At 38.2% G+C, this 12,306-nt stretch overlaps 1 pseudogene; it reads right to left on the reverse strand.

Moving 5' to 3' along the window:
- Nucleotides 1-9,319: 9,319 nt before the first annotated feature.
- LOC112856390 (cytochrome c oxidase subunit 4 isoform 1, mitochondrial pseudogene) lies at nt 9,320-9,953 on the reverse strand (annotated as a pseudogene).
- Nucleotides 9,954-12,306: the final 2,353 nt, after the last annotated feature.

Below are 12,306 nucleotides of genomic sequence, written 5' to 3' on the forward strand. Positions count from 1 at the left end.
AAAAGTTCCCAGCAGACCCCAAAGAAAAACCACATTTGCTGGTACTGGAACAAGGTCATTAAGTGTGAAGCGTGGTGCCAGATGTGTGTTGTGATTTTCCATAATCCTAGAAATGCTGCTGCTACACGGTCATGTGAAGTTTTTCTGGGGTGGGCTGGCACCCAGCTGCAGTCTCTGAACATTGGCAGCAGCACAGTAGTGCAAATGTTCCTGGGTAGGGCCAGCACCCAGTCATTGTTCAGCAAGACCTCCCGCAGAGGGTAAGAACGGGTCAAAGCTGAAGTCCCTCAGAAGTGAGGGATCAGGAAACATAGCCACATCTGAGATAAAAGCAGGAGGGAGGTGCCGCCTGGAAATCTGACGGCTTGGTCAAAGACAGTGTAAAAGCAGAGAGTGGATGGAAGCCACAGACAAAGGACATGTGCCTGATTGCTGATCAGGGAGAACAGAGTTCCAATACTACAGACTGGGTAGCTGGGTGACACCATTTTTACCCCTCCCGCGCATGTGCAGGCACACCTACAAGACCCAAAACTATCCACCCCAATAACCTAAGCAATGCCATCTAGTGTAGAATGGAGCCATTACACTAAGCCCCACCCAACTGGGTCAACCTCACTTTTCAGGAACACCACAAGTCTCTCTGCCTGCTTAGTATATGGACTATAAAGTGCTTCACAGTTTGATTTCTAGGGGAAACTGATGCACTTTCAATTGTATTACAGTCTTTTAGCTGGTCCAACTATTTGGTTTTCTTTTCTTTTCTTTTTTTTTTTTTTTTTTTGGTCTTTCTTTTTCTTGAAACAGAAAGAGAAAAATTTATTTTTATTTTCAATTTTTATTAAAAATATTTTTCTTTAATTTTTTTCTACTATATTTTTTACTTTCTTGTAAATTTTTCAAATTCTATTTTACTTCCATCATTTAATCTTTTTCTATTTCATTGTATTCATTTTTTTTCAATTTTTCAAATGTTTTCCTTTTCTCTTTTTTCCTTTTTTATCTAATCTATCAAGCTCCTTTCAACATCCAGACCAAAACACACCTAAGATATAGCATCATTTATTTGATTTGTGTGTGTGTGGGTGGGTGTGTGTTGCTTTTAATTTTTTAATTTTAATTTTTTTTACCGTATTAATTCCTTTTCTTCCTTAAAATGATGAAACGAAGGAATTCACCCTAAAAGAAAGCGCAGGAAGAAATGGCAGCCAAGGACTTAATCAACACAGATACAAGCAAGATGTCTGAACTAGAATTTAGAATCACGACAATAAGAATATCACTTGGGGTCAAAAGTAGATTAGAATCCCTTTGTGCAGAGATAAAGGAAATAAAAGCTAGTCAGGTTGAATTAAAAAAATGTTATAACTGAACTGCTTGCCACAGTGGCAAGGAGGGATGAGGCAGAGCAGCAAATTGGCGATATAGAGGACAAACTTATGGAGAATAATGAAGCAGAAAAAAAGAGAGAGACTAAGGCAAAACAGTACGATTGACTCATTAAAAAGACACAACATCAGAATTATAGTTGTCCAGAAGATGAAAATAGAGTAAAAGGGGTAGAAGGGTTATGTGAGCAAATCATAGTAGAAAACATTCTTAACCTGGGGAAAGACACAGACATCAAAATCCAGGAAGCACAGAAGACTCCCATTAGATTCAACAAAACCCAAACATCAGGAAGGCATATCACAGTCAAATTCACAAAATACTCAGGCAAGGAGAGAATCATGAAAGCAGCAAGGGAAAAAAAAAAGTCCTTAACCTACAAGGGAAGACAGAGCAGTTTTGAAGCAGACCTATCCACAGAAACGTGGAAGGCCAGAAAGGAGTGGCAGAATATATTCACTGTGCTGAATCAGAAAAATTATGCAGCTAAAAATTCTTTATTGCAAGGCTGTCATTCAAAATAGAAGGAGAGATTAAGTTTCCCAGACAAACAAAAACTAAAGGAGTTTGTGACCACTAAACCAGCCCTGCAAGAAATTGTAAGGGGAACTCTCTGAGGAGAGAAAAGACAGAAAAGAAAAGAAGACAAAAAGCAAGAAAGACTAGAAAGGACCAGAAACACCACCAGAAACTCCAATTCTACAAGCATCCTAATGGCAATAATTTTATATCTTTCAGTACTCACTCTTAATGTAAATGAACTAAATGCTCCAATCAAAAGACATAGGGTAACAGAATGGATAAGAAAACAAGTACCATCTATATGCTGTTACAAAAGACATTTCAGGTCGTTAGACCTAAAGACACCTTCAGATTGAAAGTAAGGGGATGGAGAACCATCTATCCTGCTAAATGTCGACAAACGAAAGCCAGAGTAGCCATACTTATATCAGACAACCTAGACTTTGAAATAAAGATTGTAACAAGAGATGAAGAAGGGCATTATATCATAATTAATTCACCAAGAAGACCTGACAATTGTAAACATTTATGCTCCAAATGTGAAAATACCCAAATATATAAATCAATCACAAACATAATACCATCATAGTAGGGAACTTCAACATGCCACTTACAACAATGGACAGATCATCTAAACAGAAAATCAACAAGGAAATAATGGCTTTGAATGACACACTGGACCGGATGGACTTAACAGATATATTCATAACATCCTAAAGCAGCAGAATATACATTCTTCTCCAGTACATATGGAACATTCTCCAGAATAGGCCGCATAGCGGGAAACAAATCAGCCCTCAACAAGTACAAAAAGTTTGAGATCATCCCATGCATATTTTCAGACCACAACGCTATGAAACTGAAAATCAACCACAAGAAAAAATTTGGAAAGATAACAAATACTAGGAGACTAAAGAACTTCCTACTAAAGAATGAATGGGGTAACCAAGAAGTTAAAGAGGAAATTAAAAAGTATATGGAAGCCAATGAAAATGGTAATACCACAGCCCAAACCTCTGGGATGCAGCAAAGGTAGTCATAAGAGGAAGTATATAGCAATCCAGGCCTTCCTAAAGAAGGTTGAAATGTCTCAGATATACAACCTAACCTTACACCTTAAAGAACTGGAAAAAGAACAGCAAATAAAACCCCAAACCAGCAGAAGACAGGAAATAATAAAGTTTAGAGCAGAAATTAATGCTATCAAAAACAAAATAAAACAAAACAACAACAAAAAAACACACAAACAGTAGAACAGATCAATGAAACCAAAGCTGGTTCTTTGAAAGAATTAACAAAATTGATAAACCACTAGCCAGTTTGATCAAAAGGAAAAGGAAAGGACCCAAATAAATAAAGTCAATAATGAAACAGGAGAGATCACACCCAACACAGCCGAAATAAAAATATAATAAGAGAATATTATAAGCAATTATATGCCAATAAAATTGGCAATCTGGAAGAAACGGACAAATTCCTAGAAACATATACACTACCAAAACTGAAACATGAAGAAATAGAAAATTTGAACAGACCCATAACCAGTAAAGAAATTGAATTAATAATCAAAAATCTCCCTAAAAACCAGAGTCCAGGACCAGATGGCTTTCCAGGGGAATTACACTAAACATTTAAGGAAGAGTTAACACTTATTCTCTTGAAGGTGTTCCAAAAAATAGAAATGGAAGTAAAAGTTCCAAACTCTTTCCATGAAGCCAGCATTACCTTGATCCAAAACCAGACAGAGACCCTACTAAAAAGGAGTACTATAGACCAATTTCCCTGATGAACATGGATGCCAAAATCCTCAACAATATATTAGCCAAACGGATCCAACAATACATTAAAAAAATTATTCACCATGACCAAGTGGGATTTATACCTGGGATACAGGGCTGGTTCAATATCCACAAAACAATCATGTGATTCATCAAATCAATAAAAGAAAGGAAAAGGACCACATGATCCTCTCAAAAGATGCAGAGAAAGCATTTGACAAAATACAGCATCCTTTCTTGATAAAAACCCTCAAGAAAGTAGGGATAGAAGGGGCATACCTTAAGATCATAAAAGGCATATATGAACGACCCAACACTAATATCACCCTCAACAGGGAAAAACGAGAGCTTTTCCCCTAAAGTCAGGAACAAGACAGGGATGCCCACTCTTGCCACTTTTATTCAACAAAGTATTGGAAGTCCTAGCCTCTGCAATCAGACAATGCAAAAAATAAAAGGCATCCAAATTGGCCAGGAGGAGGTCAAACTTTCATGCTTCACAGATGACATGATACTCTATATGGAAAACCCAAAAGATTCCACCAAAAAACTGCTAGAACTGACCCATGAAATCAGCAAAGTTGTGGGATATAAAATTAGTGCACAGAAATCGATTGCATTCTTCTACATCAACAATGAAGCAACAGAAAAAGAAATCAAGGAATTGATTCTGTTTACAATTGCACCAAAAACTATAAAATACCTAGGACTAAATCTAACCAAAGAGGTGAAAAATCTATACACTGAAAACTGTAGAAAGCTTATGAAAGAAATTGAAGAAAACACACAAAAATGGAAAAATATTCCATGCTTCTGGATAGGAAGAACAAATATTGTTAAAATGTCACTACTACCCAAAGAAATCTACATATTTATTGCAATCCCTATCAAAATAACACCATCATTCTTCGCAGAGCTAGGACAAACAATCCTAACATTAGTATGGAACCAGAAAAAACTATGAATAGTCAACGCGATCCTGAAGAAGAAAACCATACCTGAAGGCATTACAATTCCAGACTTCAAGATGTATTACAAAGCTGTAATCATCAAGACAGTACGGTACTGGCACAAAAACAGACACTCAGATCAATGGAACAAAAAATAGAACCCAGAAATGAATCTGCAATAGTATGGCCAACTAATCTTTGACAAAGCAGGAAAGAATATCCAATAGAAAAAGACAGTCTTTTCTGCAAGTGGTGCTGGCAAAACTGGACAGTGACATGCAGAAAAATGAAGTTGGACAACTTTCTTAAACCATACACAAAAATAAACTCAAAATGGATGAAAGGCCTCAATGTAAGACAGGAAGCCATCAAAATCCTCAAGTAGAAAGCAGGCAAAAACCTCTTTGACCTTGGCTGCAGCAACTTCTTACTCTACATGTCTCCAGAGGCAAGGAAAACAAAAGCAAAAATGAACTATTGGGACCTCATCAAAATAAAAAGCTTCTGCATAGCAAACAATCAATAAAACTAAAAGGCAACTGACAGAATGGGAGAAGATATTTGCAAATGACATGTCAGATAAAGGGTTAGTATCCAAAATCTATAAAGAACTTATCAAACTCAACACCCAAAAAACAAATAATCCAGTGAAGAAATGGGCAAAAGACATGAAAAGACACTTCTCCAAAGAAGACATCCAGATGGCCAACTGACACATGAAAAAATGCTCAACATCACTCGTCATCCAGAAAATACAAATCAAAACCACAATGAGATACCACCTTAAACCTGTCACAATGGCTAACACTAACAACTCAGGCAACAACAGATGTTGGTGAGGATGCTGAGAAAGAGGATCTCTTTTGCACTGCAGGTGGGAATGCAAACTGGTGCAGCCACTCTGGAAAACAGTATGGAGGTTCCTCAAAAAATTAAAAATAGAACTACCCTATGACCCAGCAATTGCACTACTAGGTATTTATCCATGGGATACAGGTGTGCTGTTTCGAAGGGGCACATGCACCCTATGTTTATAGCATCACTATCAACAATAGCCAAAGTATGGAAAGAGCCCAAATGTCCATCGATGCATGAATGGATAAAGAAGATGTGGTGTGTATATATGTGTATACACACACACACACACACACACACACACACACACACACAATAGAGTATTATTTGGCAATCAAAAAGAATGAAATCTTGCCATTTGCATCTACGTGGATGGAGCTGGAGGTTATTATGATAAGTGAAATTAGTCAGTCAGACAAAGACAAATATCATATGACTTCACTCATATGAAGACTTTAAGATACAAAACAGATGAACATAAGGGAAGGGAAGCAAAAATTATATAAAAACAGGGAGGGGGACAAAACATGGGACTCTTAAATATGGAGAACAAACAGAGTGTTACTGGAGGGGTTGTGGGAGGGGGGATGGGCTAAATGGGTAAGGGCCACTAAGGAATCTACTCCTGAAATCACTGTTGCACTCTATGTTCACTTGGATGTAAATTTAAAAAATAAATTAAATTAAAAAAAATAAAAATTACATAGGTGGGAGGCAGGACAGCAGAGGGTTGAAATGTGATCTCACCATTCCCTGCACCACTTGATTTTTAAGACCCTTTCTCACTCAAAAGACATCAGTGACAGAAGGTTTTCTGTGTCCACATCTCCCACTGGGATACAGCTAGCTTATCATTTCTTCAACAGTGGAGAAAATTTGAAAAGAAAAATCTTTTGCAAAATTTGAAGACCTTTAGAGATCAAGATGAAAAGTAATTGAAGCATTCATGGGACAGGAAGTGGTTCTGTCTTCAGCCAATGTGAGCTAAACTCCTCAAGCATCCCATTCTCATCCCAAACCCATCTTTTCCAAAACAAGGAACACCTACCAATTAACACAGTACCTAGAACACATTAGAGATAAATGGAGAGAAGGGTTTGAAGCAGTTTCATGCTCTAGTCTCTGCTGACAAAAAAAAAAAAAAAAAAAAAAAAAAAAAAAACCTAACATGGCAGATAATAAAACACTGCTGATGGTAAAAAAACAAAAACAAAAACAAAAAACTGAAACTGGGTGCAGTCAAGCAATCAGACTTCCAACCAGATGTTCTAGATGAAATAATTAAATGTTAAATTTAACCAAAATTAACTTTGATTTTTAAAAATTTTACAATGCCTTGTGATGATTTAAAATATATCAGGTTTGGGGCGCCTGGGTGGCGCAGTCGGTTAAGCCTCCGACTTCAGCCAGGTCACGATCTCACGGTCCGTGAGTTCGAGCCCCGCGTCAGGCTCTGGGCTGATGGCTCAGAGCCTGGAGCCTGTTTCCGATTCTGTGTCTCCCTCTCTCTCTGCCCCTCGCCCGTTCATGCTCTGTCTCTCTCTGTCCCAAAAATAAATAAACGTTGAAAAAAAAATAAAAAAATAAAATAAAATAAAATATATCAGGTTTGGGGTCTAGGTGGTTCAGTTGGTTAGGCATCCCTTGATCTCGGCTCAGGTCATGATCTCACGTTTTGTGAGATCGAGCCCCGTATAGCAGTCTGCACTGACAGTGTGGAGCCTGCTTGGGATTCTCTCTCTTGCCCTCTCTCTCTGACCCTCCCCTGCTTGCTCTCTCTCTCTTTCTCTCAAAATAAAGAAACTTTAAATATATTTATATATAATATAATTGGGTTTTACAAGATGTATTTATATAGTTATAGTTATTTATATATATTATATATAATATATATTATTATATTGTAATACTATATATATAGTTATTTATATAGTTAGAATCTTAAAGACAGTAGTCTTTTCAGATTGACTTCTTTTACTTAGTAATATGCAGTTAAATTTTCACCATGGCTTTTTGTGGCTTGATAGCTCATTTCTTTTTAGTGCTGAATAATATTCCATTGTCTGGATACACCAGTTTATCCATTCGCCTACTGAAAGACAACTTGGTTTGCTTTCAAGTTTTGGCAACTATGAATAAAGCTGCTACAAACATCCATGTGCGTGTTTTTCTGTAGATGTAAGGTTTTATCCCCTTTGGGTAAATAACAAGGAGCATGATGGTGGATCATATGGTAACCGTATGTTTAGTTTTATAGAAACTGCCACACTGTTTTCCAAAGTGGCTGTATCATCTTACATTCCTACCAACTGTGAATGTGAGTCCCTGTTTTCCCCAATCTCATCAGCGGTTGCTATTGTCAGTGTTTTGGATTTTAGCCAATCTAATAGGTACTCAGCGGTATGTCATTATTTAAATTGCTGATCATCTTTTCACATGCTTGTTTGCCATATGTACATCTTCTTAACTGTTTTTGAAGCAAGAACTTCCTATGGATGGAATTAGCTTGGTTTAAGTGTTGGGAATAAATGGAGAGTAAGTGCAAGAAATGCTTGGAGTTAGTATCAAGTTAGAGGAGGTCCAATTGCTGAGGACATTCACATTAAGGACATCTAATCATTTTGTGAATCTAGGAACAGAGAGGCTACCTTCTATTGATCTTAAGACAGAATCTAAGAGAATGTATGCTTACCATATCAGAAGGTCCAGTTGAAAAGAGGAAAATCTGACAGACACTTATATGCTGAACTATTGTAATGTTATTCCCTCCTATTAATGAGCTATGATCATTCAAGTTGATTCATATAAAAAAGGTAAGTAAAGTTATTTCAGATTCCATCTTATCTAGGGCCTTTCGCATACTTTCCCGTGTTCAACTCCAGACATGTTTGGAATCTGCAATGAAAATCCCTAAGAATTTCCTTTTTTTTGCATTTGTAAATTAGTGCAGATGAATCCTATCAGAGACCTAAGAGAAATAACAGTTATTCTAAAACATCAGTTGTAGCAACAGAGAATAAAAAGGAATAACATGAACGCCACTGTGGAACTGTTATTCAAAGCCACTGTGGATATCAGAAAGTAAGTCCTATGGTAGGCTCAAATTTTTCTTGCCTTTCCAGTTCTGTCTGAATAAATGATTTTTAATTTTTTTTTAATTTTTAATGGTTATTTATTTTTGAAGGAGAGAGAGAGCATGAGTGGCGGAAGAATCCGGAGGAGGCTCCAGGCTCTGAGCTGCCAGCACAGAGCCCCACGTGGGCCCAGACTCATGAACTGTGAAATCATGACCTAAGCTGAAGTCAGACGCTCAACTGACTGAGCCACCCAGGCGCCCCTTAATAAGTGATTTTTTAAAGGATGCTTCAAACATAAAAGCATCCTGTATATGCAGACATAAGAGTAAAGTAATATTAAAATAGATACAGGAATGCATGAAAGTGAAAATTAAATACCAAATAAATAAATTTTAGGAGGGTGTTGAAAAAGAAAAGACCACACCAGACTGTTTTCACAGGAAACAAGATCAACAAATGAGAAAACTAGTAAAAGTTATGGAAACATCAACTTCCTTACAACATCCATATGGAGAAGTGATATGTGTTTTCTAGAAAAGATGAGTGGATCAAACATATGTAGTCTGGTCTGTTACCCAAGAGAGACATTTATTCAGAGTTACACAGAAATCAAAGTGCAATTTTTTTTCCCACATGAACTGCTCACTTATCAGCGGTGGTTCTGCAATGTAACAGTTTCCAGTAAATACACTGAGCTGCACAGAGGTGGCAGAACATGGTGAGGCTCAGATGGGTGAGTGACAGGCTCCTATTTCTTCCACTGATTTCTGTCATGGTCCCACTCAGCTGAGAAGCCCTGCATCAGCCTGACCTTCATGTCGAGTATCCTCTTGGTCTGTTTGGCCACCCACTCCTCTTCAAAGGTGTGTGGACGATATCCTACAACATAGTGCTTCTCCCAGATGGGAATGAGATCAGCCAAAGCCTTTGAAGAACATGGCGGTGCCCATGGTGGTCTTCAGCTCCTTCCTGCTCCTGTTCATTTCAGCAAATCTCACGTTGAACTGAATGTGATGCAATTCAACTTTTTCATTAAGGGAGAGGCTGCTCCAGGGAGCCCTCTTCTCATTCAAGGCCTTCTGGCTGGCAGAGAGATTCTTGATGCAGGTGTGTAAGGCAGAGGATAGCTGGTGGGCATAGCTCGGGGGAGAGCATAGTCTTCACTCTTCCAGACACTTCCGTGTGTGCTCGTACACACTGAGGTGGGAATTGCTTGCCTGCCAATTAGGCTAAACGCTCTGGCAGCCAACATTTTGCCACTGCCCCCACTACTCCAAAATGCAATTTTTGATCCAAATATAAAAGAATGAAGATTGTACTCAAAAGTGAAATAGGAATTTCAGGTTGACAGATTTGATGAAAATCTACGTTGAAGAAGAAAATGGTACACTGGAATATATACTTTCAGATATATTACCAACATGGTCATTTGGAAGGCAAAAATCTGTTTATTCTTAACTATCCGTGATTATCTGCAAAAATAAAAATCCGAAATTGCACGTAGTGAATTTCCATAATATGGAAATTATGTTTTTGGATTAAGAATAAACAACTCTGAAACTGCTTGCAAATCATGTTATTTTTAAAGTACACAATATTCAATGTTCCCATGAGCATGACATTATAAATATTTCACAAACAAATATAGTAATAAGATGATGTGGTATAATTTTCAGACAGAGCTACAAGACAGTGAACTCTATATCCTGGTGTACTTGTGGGGCCTGTGTACTGCAGTAATCGTGACAGAATTCCTGGAAACTATCCTGTAAAGTCCTATCACTTCACTTTATAAACAAATGCACCAGAATGATACTTACAATGTCATATTGGTGATTTGATCTAAGAGTTCTTTCTTAAAAATGCATTTATTATTGGGGCACCTGGATGGCTCAGTCAATTGACCATGGACTTCAGCTCAGGTCATAATCAGGTTCGTGAGTTTGAGCCCCACATCAGGCTCTGTGCTGATAGCTCAGACCCTGCAGCCTGCTTCAAATTCTGTGTCTCCCTCTCTCTCTGACCCTCCCCCACTTGCACTCTGTCTCTCGGAAAATAAAAAAGAAAACATTAAAAAGAATTAAAAGAGGCATTTATTATTAAATCTGATTCTTTACAGTAGACAGCAATATAGGGTAGAGACAAAGAATTTTATTTATTATATATTAACACTTTGAATTTAAACACACTGAAAAAAAAAGACTAATGATAATCTATTCTAACTTGTGTGTAGTTTTAGTGCTAATTCATGTTTAATGGCAACCCATCATGTCTTAGCTTGCCTAGGAATGTGTGTTCATCCAGTCCTTCTCTAGTGTGAAACCTCTTTTCCTTCACTCCAATTTGGTGAATCTTGCACCTGCCTCTGACAAACAATTATTTTGCTTCTTGATCCTGGACAGCTTCTTCCTGATATTAATGCTAATATACTAATTCCAAAAAGCTCCAAGACTCTGTCTCTAAATCTTCAGATTTCAAATATAATTTCAGAGGCACATTGTTCATGGTCAGTTTTAAACTTAACAGTTAAACTCTTGATTCCCTCTCACTAAAATTAGAAACGGGCAATAATATCACTTAGTATTAGGTAGAAGCTAGACATGAGCAGAGGAAGGAACACCAGAAGGCAAAGTCCCAAGTCCTTGAAGGGTAATGATGGAGACATGAGCTGGAGGCAAGGATGGTAATAAATAAACTATACATTAAAAGCCCAGGGGCACAACATCCTGACCTTGTGGCTTCCAAGACCTTGGGGCTGACAGATCAAGAGCCACGGGTGGGGAGCATGTGTTCTCCTCTTCCACCTCTGCCCCATGATAACCTTTGTTCTCATGATAGTGTAATTGCATTGTGGTTATAACCCCACCCCATGGAGAAAGGCTGCCATGACTATTGAGGTGCGAATCTTGTAGGTCAAAAACTCTTCCTCCCAACCTGTGGGAGGAGTCCCCCAAACGATTGAAAGCAGCCGCCAGTAGAGACCTCCCCAATATACCTCATGGCTCCTCCCAGCCCAGAAAGATAACAGCAAACAGCCGATCCCAAGCAACCTAGGACCAGTTCCACCTCGTAGAACCTGTCAGTGCTCCCACCTTGAGAGTGTACTTTCGTTTTAAAAAACTGCTTTATGCTTACTACTTTCCTTCTGGCTGTCTTTAGTCAAGCCTGGATCCCCACATCAAGCTTCTTGTGGGGAATCCAAGGACCGAGACCTCCCTTTACACAGCACATACTCTCCCACTGGTAACGTTAGTACCTCGTTAACATCAGCTCAAATACTCTTTTAAAAATATTCAATGAGAAAAAAAAAGGAATTAAATTCTATTTCTATTAGAAAAGAGTGTCCACCAAGAAAAGAAAAGAGGAGAAAAGAAAAGAAAGGGGGGGGGTGAGGAGAGGGTAAGGAAGGGAAGGGAAGGGAAGGGAAGGGAAGGGAAGAAAAGAGTCTCAATTTTCAATATTATATCTTGGTTGTCTACCGAAAAAGAAGAAGGAGAAGACCAGTACCTCCTGAAAACCTAGTAGGAAACACTTGGCAGTTTATAAAAGTAGCATTTCATAAGATACTTAAAGACTTTCCCACTAGCAGCAATGGCCAGAAATGGTGGTGAAGGCCGTGAACACTGCCATCAAGCAGTCCTGAGTTCAAGCCACTAGACACACCAAAAGGGGGATCATGCATTCTTTGAAAATCGTAAAATATATTAGGTTTCATAAGACAAGGAACGTATTTGC

This window comes from Puma concolor, chromosome B3 (assembly GCF_028749965.1).
Source record: "Puma concolor isolate L17-30 chromosome B3, mPumCon1.1.hap2, whole genome shotgun sequence".
In the NCBI taxonomy this organism is placed as follows: domain Eukaryota; kingdom Metazoa; phylum Chordata; class Mammalia; order Carnivora; family Felidae; genus Puma; species Puma concolor.